Source organism: Arachis hypogaea, chromosome 13 (genome assembly GCF_003086295.3).
Source record: "Arachis hypogaea cultivar Tifrunner chromosome 13, arahy.Tifrunner.gnm2.J5K5, whole genome shotgun sequence".
Taxonomy (NCBI): domain Eukaryota; kingdom Viridiplantae; phylum Streptophyta; class Magnoliopsida; order Fabales; family Fabaceae; genus Arachis; species Arachis hypogaea.
Genome location: NC_092048.1, coordinates 33,574,364 through 33,586,283, shown reverse-complemented (window position 1 = coordinate 33,586,283; position 11,920 = coordinate 33,574,364). Strand labels below are relative to the sequence as shown.

The window sequence follows — 11,920 nt, the reverse complement described above, 5'->3', positions numbered from 1 at the left end:
GAGAGTACTGGAGGGATTTCAGTGATCCTTTTACTCAGCTGGCCCACTTGTGCTTCCAAATTTCTAATGGAAGACCTGGTTTCATTCATGAAACTACAGTGGCCTTAGATAGATCAGAGACTAGATTTGCTAAATTAGAAGCATTTTGTTCAGAGTTCTCTATCTGTTGCTGAGTGGATGATGGAAAAGGTTTGTATTGTTAAACCTGTTTCTTCCACCATTATTAAAGCCTTGTTGAGGCTTTTGATCCTTCCATGAGAAATTTGGATGATTTCTCCATGATGAGTTATAGGTGTTTCCATAAGGTTCACCTAATAATTTACCTCTGCTATTGCAGGGTTCTCAGGATCATAGCTTCTTCTTCAGAAGATGCCTCTTGAGTACTGTTGGATGCAGCTTGCATTCCATGCAGACTCTGAGAGATCATATTGACTTGCTGAGTCAATATTTTATTCTGAGCCAATATGGCATTCAGAGTATCAACTTCAAGAACTCCCTTCTTCATAGGCGTCCCATTACTCACAGGATTCCTTTCAGAAGTGTACATGAACTGGTTATTAGCAACCATGTCAATGAGTTCTTGAGCTTCTGCAGGCGTTTTCTTTAGGTGAATGGATCCACCTGCAGAAGTGTCCAGTGACATCTTTGATAGCTCAGATAAACCATCATAGAATATATCCAGGATGGTCCATTCTGAAAGCATGTCAGAAGGACACTTTTTGGTCAACTGTTTGTATCTTTCCCAAGCTTCATAGAGGATTCACCTTCTTTCTGTCTGAAGGTTTGAACATCAGCTCTAAGCTTGCTCAGCTTTTGAGGAGGAAAGTACTTGGCTAAGAAAGCCGTGACCAGCTTATCCCAAGAGTTCAGGCTGTCTTTGGGTTGAGAATCCAACCATAATCTAGCTCTGTCTCTTACAGCAAAAGGGAAAAGCATGAGCCTGTAGACTTCAGGATCTACTCCATTAGTCTTAACAGTATCACATATCTGCAAGAATTCAGTTAAGAACTGAAAAGGATCTTCAGATGGAAGTCCATGAAACTTGCAGTTCTGCTGCATCAGAGAAACTAATTGAGGTTTCAGCTCAAAGTTGTTTGCTCCAATGGCAGGAATGGAGATGCTTCTTCCATGTAAATTGGAATTAGGTGCAGTAAAGTCACCAAGCATCTTCCTTACATTATTATTATTTTCGGCTGCCATCTCCTCTTCCTGTTCGAAAATTTCTGAAAGGTTATCTCTGGATTGTTATATTTAGCTTCTCTTAATTTTCTCTTCAGAGTCCTTTCAGGTTCTGGATCTGCTTCAACAAGGATATTCTTGTCCTTGCTCCTGCTCATATGACAAGAAGAGGGCACAGAAAAATAATAATAATAATAGGATCCTTTATACCACAGTATAGGGATCCTTGTGTGAGTAGAAGAAGAGGGGGAGACAAAGAATGTAATATAATGGAAGAAAACAACTGTGAGGATGGCAGAGATGTGAGATGAGATGTTAGGATATGAATGAATAAATAGAATAAGATAGGGGAGGATAATTTTCGAAAATTATTTTGAAAAAGAGTTAGTGATTTTCGAAAATGGTTTTTGAAAATTAAAAATAAAAATAAGAATAATTAGTTAATTAAAAAGAAATTTTTGAAAAAGAGGGAAGATATTTTCGAAAATTAGAGAGAGAGAGAGTTAGTTAGGTAGTTTTGAAAAAGTTAAGAAACAAACAAAAAGTTAGTTAGTTAGTTGAAACAAATTTTGAAAAGATAAGAAGTTAGGAAGTTAGAAAAGATATTTTGAAACCAACTTTTTGAAAAAGGTAAGATAAGAAGATATTTTGAAAAGATATGATAGGAATTAGTTTTGAAAAAGATTTGATTTTTAAAATCTCAATTAATGACTTGATTCATAAGAAATCACAAGATATGATTCTAGAACTTAAAGTTTGAATCTTTCTTAACAAGTAAGTAACAAACTTCAAATTTTTGAATCAAAACATTAATTGATTATGTTATTTTCAAAATTTGATATAAAAATAAGAAAAAGATTTTTGAAAAATATTTTTGGAATTTTCGAAAATAACTAAGAATTTTGAAAAAGATTTGATTTTTGAAAAAGATTTTGAAAAAGATAAGATTTTCAAACTGAAAATTTGATTTGACTCATAAGAAACAACTTGATTTTAAAAATTTTTGAAAAAGTCAACTCAATTTTCGAATTTAATGAGAGAAAAAGGGAAAGATATTTTTTTGATTTTTGAATTTTTATGAAAAACATGAAAATTATGCAATGCATGAAATTTTTAATCAAAACATGAATGCATGCAAGAATGCTATGAATGTCAAGATGAACACCAAGAACACTATGAATGTCAAGATGAACATCATAGACACAATTTTGAAAAATTTTTAATGCAAAGAAAACATGCAAGACACCAAACTTAGAATTCTTTAATGCTTACGCACTAAGAATTCAAGAATGCATATGATAAACACCATACAACACAAAAGAAAAAATCATCAAGATCAAACAAGAAGACTTTCCAAGAACAACTTGAAGATCATGAAGAACACTATGAATGCATGAAATTTTCGAAAAAATGCAAGATGCATATGCAAGTGACACCAAACTTATGATATGACTCAAGACTCAAACAAGAAACACAAAAATATTTTTGATTTTTATGATTTTCTAATTTTTTGGATTTTTATTTATATTTTTTGAAAAATTATTTTGAAAAAGAAAATAAGGATTCCAAAATTTTTAATATGAATTCCAGGAATCTTATACTCTAAAGCTCCAATCAAAGGGTCAGGCATAGCTTAATAGCCAGCCAAGCTTTAGTATGTAACTCAGACATGACACGCCTGACATACTCATTTCCAAAGGAATTAGACATGGCTTTACAGCCAGCCAGGCTTCAACATGCTCCATGAAACACTAGAATTCATTCTTAAAAATTCTGAAAGGAAAATATATTTTTGAAAACATTTTTATTTTAAAACCCTCTCTTTTTTTATTTTTTTTTCGAAAACAGATGAAAAAATTTTTTTTGAAATATTTTTGAAAAATTTTGAAAAGTAAACGAAAGAAAGTTACCCAATCTGAGCAACAAGATGAACCGTCAGTTGTCCAAACTCGAACAATCCCCGGCAACGATGCCAAAAACTTGGTGCACGAAATTGTGATGTCCAGGCTCGAACAATCCCTGGCAACGTGAGCAACTTGGTACGCGTATCGTGATTACACTTTAATTATGTAGAATTCATGGCTCTTTCTTTCCCTGGCAATGCACAAGAACATGTGCAATACATGGTTCACAACTTCGATACAACTAACCAGCAAGTGCACTGGGTCGTCCAAGTAATACCTTACGTGAGTAAGGTCGAATCCCACGGAGATTGTTGGTATGAAGCAAGCTATGGTCACCTTGCAAATCTCAGTCAGGCAGATATAAATGATAATGGTGTTTTCAATAATAAATAATAGAATAGGGATAGAGGTACTTATGTAAATCATTGGTAGGAATTTCAGATAAGCGAATGGAGATGCTTTTCGTTCCTCTGAACCTCTGCTTTCCTGCTATCTTCATCCAATCAGTCTTACTCCTTTCCATGGCTGGCTTTATGTGATACATCACCACTGTCAATGGCTACTTTCGGTCATCTCTCGGGAAAATGATCCAATGCCTGTCACGGCACGGCTAATTGGTGGACGAAATTGTGATCACATTAATGTAGTACTCTTTGTTATTGTATGGAATCATTATTATGGCTCTTTACTATGTGTGGACACAACTCCGTTCAACTAACCAGCAAGTGTACTGGGTCGTCCAAGTAATAAACCTTACGTGAGTAAGGGTCGATCCCACAGAGATTGTTGGTATGAAGCAAGCTATGGTCACCTTGTAAATCTCAGTTAAGTTGACTCATATGGGTTACAATATATTATGTAAATAAAACATAGAGTGGGATAGAAATACTTATGTAAATCATTGGTAGGAATTTCAGATAAGTGAATGGGGATGCTTTTCGTTCCTCTGAACCTCTGCTTTCCTGCTATCTTCATCCAATCAGTCTTACTCCTTTCCATGGCTGGCTTTATGTGATACATCACCACTGTCAATGGCTACTTTCGGTCATCTCACGGGAAAATGATCCAATGCCCTGTCACGGCACGGCTAATCATCTGGAGGCATCACCCTTGCCAATGGCTTCATCTTATCCTCTCAGTGAATAATATGCTCACGCACCCTGTCACGGCACGGCTATTCATCTGTCGGTTCTCGATCATGCCGGAATAGGATTTACTATCCTTTTTCGTCTGTCACTAACGCCCTGCGATCGCGAGTTCGGAGCTCGTCACAGTCATTCAATCATTGAATCCTACTCGGAATACCACAGACAAGGTTTAGACCTTCCGGATTCTCTTGAATGCCGCCATCATTCTAACTTACGCCACGAAGATTCTGGTTAGGAGATCTAAGAGATACTCATTCTAGCTTAATTCATGTAGAACAGAAGTGTTTGTCAGGCACGCGTTCATAAGGGAGAAGGATGATGAGCGTCACACATAATCATCACCTTCATCACGTTCTTGAGTGCGAATGGATATCTTAGAAGAGAAATAAGAAGAATTGAATAGAAAACAATAGTACTTTGCATTAATCTTTGAGGAACAGCAGAGCTCCACACCTTAATCTATGGAGTGTAGAAACTCTACCGTATGAAAATACATAAGTGAAGGTCCAGGCATGGCCGAGATGGCCAGCCCCCCTAAAACGTGATCAATAGTCTCCTAAGATGAATAATGGAATAAAACTGAGACCAAAGATGTCTAATACAATAGTAAGAGGTCCTATTTATAATAAACTAGTCACTAGGGTTTACATGCGTAAGTAATTGATGCATAAATCCACTTCCTGGGCCCACTTGGTGTGTGTTTGGGCTGAGCCTGAGTGTTTCACGTGCAGAGGCCATTTGTGGAGTTGAACGCCAGTTTCTGTGCCAGTTTGGGCGTTCAACTCTGGTTTTGGATCCTTTTCTGGCGCTGGACGCCAGATTTGGGTAGAAAGCTGGCGTTGAACGCCAGTTTACATCGTCAATTCTTGGCCAAAGTATGGACTATTATATATTTCTGGAAAGCCCTGGATGTCTACTTTCCAACGCAATTGGAAGCGCGCCATTTCGAGTTCTGTAGCTCCAAAAAATCCACTTTGAGTGCAGGGAGGTCAGAATCCAACAGCATCAGCAGTCCTTTTTCAACCTCTGAATCTGATTTCTGCTCAAGTCCCTCAATTTCAGCCAGAAAATACCTGAAATCACAGAAAAACACACAAACTCATAGTAAAGTCCAGAAATGTGAATTTAACATAAAAAATAATAAAAACATCCCTAAAAGTAACTAGATCCTACTAAAAACATACTAAAAACAATGTCAAAAAGCGTATAAATTATCCGCTCATCACAACACCAAACTTAAATTGTTGCTTGTCCCCAAGCAACTGAAAATCAAATAGGATAAAAAGAATAGAATATACTATAAATTCCAAACTATCAATGAAACAGAGCTTCAATCATATGAGCGGGACTTATAGCTTTTTGCCTCTTGAATAGTTTTGGCATCTCACTTTATCCATTGAGGTTCAGAATGATTGGCATCTATAGGAACTCAGAGTTCAGATAGTGTTATTGATTCTCCTAGTTCAGTATGATGATTCTTGAACACAGCTTCCTTATGAGTCTTGGCCGTGGCCCTAAGCACTTTGTTTTCCAGTATTACCACCGGATACATAAATGCCACAGACACATAATTGGGTGAACCTTTTCAGATTGTGACTCAGCTTTGCTAGAGTCCCCAATTAGAGGTGTCCAGGGTTCTTAAGCACACTCTTTTTTTGCTTTGGACCTTGACTTTAACCGCTCAGTCTCAAGTTTTCACTTGACACCTACACACCACAAGCACATGGTTAGGGACAGCTTGGTTTAGCCGCTTAGACCAGGATTTTATTCCTTTAGGTCCTCCTATCCACTGATGCTCAAAGCCTTGGGATCCTTTTTATTTGCCCTTGCCTTTTGGTTTTAAGAGCTTTTGGCTTTTTCTGCTTGCTTTTTCTTTTTCTTTCTATTTTTTTTTTCGCCTTTTTTTTTTCTGCAGGCTTTGTTCTTTGCTGCTTTTTCTTGCTTCAAGAATCATTTTTATGATTTTTCAGATTATCAAATAACATGTCTCCTAGTCATCATTCTTTCAAGAACCAACATATTTAACATTCTTAAACAACAACTTCAAAAGACATATGCACTGTTCAAGCATACATTCAGAAAACAAGAAGCATTGTCACCACATCAATATAATTAAGCTAAGTTCAAGGATAAATTCGAAACTCATGTACTTCTTGTTCTTTTGATTTAAAACAGTTTTTATTTAAGAGAGGTGATGGATTCATAGGACATTCATAACTTTAAGACAAAGTTACTAACTACTAATGATCATGTAGTGAAGACACAAACATATATAAGCACATAACATATAAAAACGAAAAACAGAAGAAATAAGAACAAGGAATGAGTCCACCTTAGTGATGTCCTTGAGCTCTTCTATGTCTCTTCCTTGTCTTTGCTGCTCCTCCTTCATTGCTTTTAGATCTTCTCTGATTTCATGAAGGATGATGGAGTGCTCTTGATGTTCCACCCTTAGTTGCTTCCAATAATTGTGTGGAAGAAAATGTATCCCCTGAGGTATCTCAGGGATCTCTTGATTTGCAGTCAAATGTTCTACCACTGAGCTATAGCCCTTGATGGAAGCTTTTGTCTTCCCTTTCCTCTTTCTAGAGGTTTCTCTGGCCTTAGGTGCCATCAATGGTTATGGAAAAAACAAAAAAGCTATGCTTTTACCACACCAAACTTAGAATGTTGCTCGCCCTCGAGCAAAAGAAGAAAGAATAGAAGAATAAGAAGAAGATATGGAGGAGATGGAGGGAGATGTGTATTCGGCCATATGGGTGGGATTGGGTGGGAAAGAGATGTTGAATTTTGAAGGAAAGTGGGTGTTTGGTAAAGGGTTAATTAGGGAAGAGTGTTTATTGGGAATAGAGGATGATTGAGAAGAGAGAAGAGAGTGAGTGGAGGTAGGTGGGGATCCTGTGGGGTCCACAGATCCTGAGGTGATCCTGTGAGGTCCACAGATCTTGAGGTGTCAAGGCATTTACATCCCTGCACCAATTTAGGCATGCAAAATGCCCTTGCACACAACTCTGGGCGTTCAGCGCCAGGTTGGTGCCCATTTTGGGCGTTCAACGCCCATTTGCTGCCATTTCTGGCGTTGAACGCCAGAACCATGCTTGTTCTGGGCGTTCAGCGCCAGAACTATGCTCTGTTCTGGCGTTTGTACGCCAGACAGATGCTCCTCCAGGGTGTGCTTTTTCTTCTGCTGTTTTTTTATTCCGTTTTCAAATTTTATATTTATTTTGTGACTCCACATGATCATGAACCTAAGAAAACATGAAAAACAATAAAAATAAGAGTTAGATAAACATTGGGTTGCCTCCCAACAAGCGCTTCTTTAATGTCAATAGCTTGACAGTGGGCTCTCATGGAGCCTCACAGATGTGCAGAGCTTTGTTGAGACTCTCCAACACCAAACTTAGAGTTTGGATATGGGAGTTCAACACCAAACTTAGAGTTTGGTTGTGGCCTCCCAACACCAAACTTAGAGTTTGACTGTGGGGGCTCTGGTTGACTCTGCTTGGAAAGAAGCTTTTCAAGCTTCCTCTCCATAGTTGTAGAGAGAGATCCTTGATTTTTGAATACAAGGGAGTTCTCATTCCATTGAAGGACTATTTCACCTCTGTCAACATCAATCACAGCTCTTGCTGTGGCCAGGAAAGGTCTTCCTAGGATGATGGATTCATCCTCTTCCTTTCCAGTATCCAGGACTATGAAATCAGTAGGTATGTAAAGGCCCTCAACCTTTACTAATACATCTTCTACTTGTCTATAGGCCTGTCTTCTTGAGCTGTCTGCCATCTCTAGTGAGATTTTAGCAGCTTGCACCCCATAGATTCCCAGTTTCTCTATTACAGAGAGGGGCATGAGGTTTATCCCTGAACCAAGGTCACACAGAGCCTTAAAGGTCATGGTGCCTATGGTACAAGGGATTATGAACTTTCCAGGATTCTGTCTCTTCTGAGGCAATGTCAGTTGATCCAGATCACTTAGTTCATTGATGAACAAGGGAGGTTCAACTTCCCAAGCATCAATGCCAAATAATTTGGCATTCAGCTTCATGATTGCACCAAGAAACTTGGCAGTTTGCTCTTCAGTAACATCCTCATTCTCTTCAGAAGAGGAATACTCATCAGAGCTCATGAAGGGTATAAGGAGGTTCAATGGAATCTCTATGGTCTCTAGATGAGCCTCAGAGTCCTTTGGTTCCCCAGAGGGAAGCTCCTTATTGATCACTGGACGTCCCTGGAGGTCTTCCTCCTTGGGATTCACGTCCTCTCCTCTCCTCACAGGTTCGGCCATGGCGCTTATGTCAATGGCCTTGCACTCTCCTTTTGGGTTCTCTTCTGTATTGCTTGGGAGAGTACTAGGAGGGATTTCAGTGATCCTTTTACTCAGCTGGCCCACTTGTGCTTCCAGATTTCTAATGGAAGATCTTGTTTCATTCATGAAACTTACAGTGGCCTTAGATAGATCAGAGACTAGATTTGCTAAATTAGAAGCATTTTGTTCAGAGTTCTCTGTCTGTTGCTGAGTTGATGATGGAAAAGGCTTGCTATTGCTAAACTTGTTTCTTCCACCATTATTAAAGCCTTGTTGGGGCTTTTGATCCTTCCATGAGAAATTTGGATGATTTCTCCATGTTGAGTTATAGGTGTTTCCATAAGGTTCACCTAAGTAATTCACCTCTGCTATTGCAGGGTTCTCAGGATCATAGGCTTCTTCTTCAGAAGATGTCTCTTGAGTACTGTTGGATGCAGCTTGCATTCCATGCAGACTCTGAGAGATCATATTGACTTGCTGAGTCAATATTTTATTCTGAGCCAATATGGCATTCAGAGTATCAACCTCAAGAACTCCTTTCTTCATAGGCGTCCCATTGTTCACAGGATTCCTTTCAGAAGTGTACATGAACTGGTTATTAGCAACCATGTCAATGAGTTCTTGAGCTTCTGCAGGCGTTTTCTTTAGGTGAATGGATCCACCTGCAGAAGTGTCCAGTGACATCTTTGATAGCTCAGATAAACCATCATAGAATATATCCAGGATGGTCCATTCTGAAAGCATGTCAGAAGGACACTTTTTGGTCAACTGTTTGTATCTTTCCCAAGCTTCATAGAGGGATTCACCTTCTTTTTGTCTGAAGGTTTGAACATCAGCTCTAAGCTTGCTCAGCTTTTGAGGAGGAAAGTACTTGGCTAAGAAAGCCGTGACCAGCTTATCCCAAGAGTTCAGGCTGTTTTTAGGTTGAGAATCCAACCATAATCTAGCTCTGTCTCTTACAGCAAAAGGGAAAAGCATGAGCCTGTAGACTTCAGGATTTACTCCATTAGTCTTAACAGTATCACATATCTGCAAGAACTCAGTTAAGAACTGAAAAGGATCTTCAGATGGAAGTCCATGGAACTTGCAGTTCTGCTGCATCAGAGAAACTAATTGAGGTTTCAACTCAAAGTTGTTTGCTCCAATGGCAGGAATGGAGATGCTTCTTCCATGTAAATTGGAATTAGGTGCAGTAAAGTCACCAAGCATCTTCCTTACATTATTATTATTTTCGGCTGCCATCTCCTTTTCCTGTTCGAAAATTTCTGAAAGGTTATCTCTGGATTGTTGTATTTTAGCTTCTCTTAATTTTCTCTTCAGAGTCCTTTCAGGTTCTGGATCTGCTCCCACAAGAATGTTCTTATCCTTGCTCCTGCTCATATGACAAAGAAGAAGGCACAGAAAAATAATAATAATAATAGAGATCCTTTATACCACAGTATAGGGATCCCTTTGTGAGTGGAAGAAAAGAGGGGGAGACAAAGAATGTGATGTAAAGGAAGAAACACAACTGTACTGATGGAAGAGATGTGAGATGAGATGTTAGGATATGAATGAATAAATAGAATAGGATGGGGGAGGGATAATTTTCGAAAATTATTTTGAAAAAGAGTTTGTGATTTTTGAAAAATGGTTTTTGAAAAATGTTAGAAATTTTCAAAATTTTTTTTTAAATTTAAAAATAAAAATAATTAGTTAATAAAAAAGAAATTTTTGAAAAAGAGGGAAGATATTTTCAAAAATTAGAGAGAGAGAGTTAGTTAGGTAGTTTTGAAAAAGTTAAGAAACAAACAAAAAGTTAGTTAGTTAGTTGAAACAAATTTTGAAAAGATAAGAAGTTAGGAAGTTAGAAAAGATATTTTGAAAAGATATTTTTGAAAAAGATAAGATAAGAAGATATTTTTGAAAAGATATGATAGAGATTAGTTTTTGAAAAAGATTTGATTTTTAAAATCACAATTAATGACTTGATTCATAAGAAATCACAAGATATGATTCTAGAACTTAAAGTTTGAATCTTTCTTAACAAGCAAGTAACAAACTTCAAATTTTTGAATCAAAACATTAATTGATTATGTTATTTTCGAAAATTTGGTATAAAAATAAGAAAAATATTTTTGAAAAATATATTTGAAATTTTCGAAAATAACTAATAATTTTGAAAAAGATTTGATTTTTGAAAAAGATTTTGAAAAAGATAAGATTTTCAAATTGAAAATTTGATTTGACTCATAAGAAACAATTTTATTTTAAAAATTTTTGAAAAATTCAATCCAAATTTTCGAATTTGATGAGAGAAAAAGGGAAAGATATTTTTTTTTGATTTTTGAATTTTTATGATGAGAGAGAAAAACACAAAAAAAATGCAATGCATGAAATTTTTAGATCAAAACATGTGATGCATGCAAGAATGCTATGAATGTCAAGATGAACACCAAGAACACTATGAAGATCATGATGAACATCATAGACACAATTTTGAAAAATTTTTAATGCAAAGAAAACATGCAAGACACCAAACTTAGAATTCTTTAATGCTTACGCACTAAGAATTCAAGAATGCATATGATAAACATGAAAAGACACAAAACAAAAAATCATCAAGATCAAACAAGAAGACTTACCAAGAACAACTTGAAGATCATGAAGAACACTATGAATGCATGATATTTTCGAAAAAATGCAAGATGCATATGCAATTGACACCAAACTTATGATATGACTCAAGATTCAAACAAGAAACATGAAATATTTTTGATTTTTATGATTTTCTAATTTTTTTGGATTTTTATTTTATATCTTTTGAAAAATTCTTTTGAAAAAGAAAAAAAGGATTCCAAAATTTTTAATATGAATTCCAGGAATCTTATGCTCTAAAGCTCCAATCAAAGGGTCAGGCATGGCTTAATAGCCAGCCAAGCTTTAGTATGTAACTCAGACATGACACGCCTGACATTCTTTACATTCAATAGCCAATTGGCTAAGAAAGATAAAGAAGCTCTTCTCTTGGGTATAAGGATTGAGACATGGCTTTACAGCCAGCCAGGCTTCAACATGCTTCATGAAACACTAGAATTCATTCTTAAAAATTCTGAAGCCATAGAATAATTTATTTTTGAAAACATTTATTTTTTTCGAAAACAAAAGAAAAATTTTTGAAATATTTTTTTGAAAAATTTTTGAAAAAAAAAAAAAAAAGAAAATTACCTAATCTGAGCAACAAGATGAACCGTCAGTTGTCCAAACTCGAACAATCCCCGGCAACGGCGCCAAAAACTTGGTGGACGAAATTGTGATCACATTAATGTAGTACTCTTTGTTATTGTATGGAATCATTATTATGGCTCTTTACTATGTGTGGACACAACTCCGTTCAACTAACCA

General features: G+C 36.6%; 1 non-coding gene across 1 annotated transcript; it reads left to right on the top strand.

The window, feature by feature from the left end:
• The first annotated feature begins 9,274 nt into the window (after positions 1–9,274).
• On the top strand, positions 9,275–9,382 carry LOC112739121 (small nucleolar RNA R71). Its single transcript, XR_003170061.1, has one exon. It is a non-coding gene; the product is annotated as a small nucleolar RNA R71 (small nucleolar RNA).
• Positions 9,383–11,920: the final 2,538 nt, after the last annotated feature.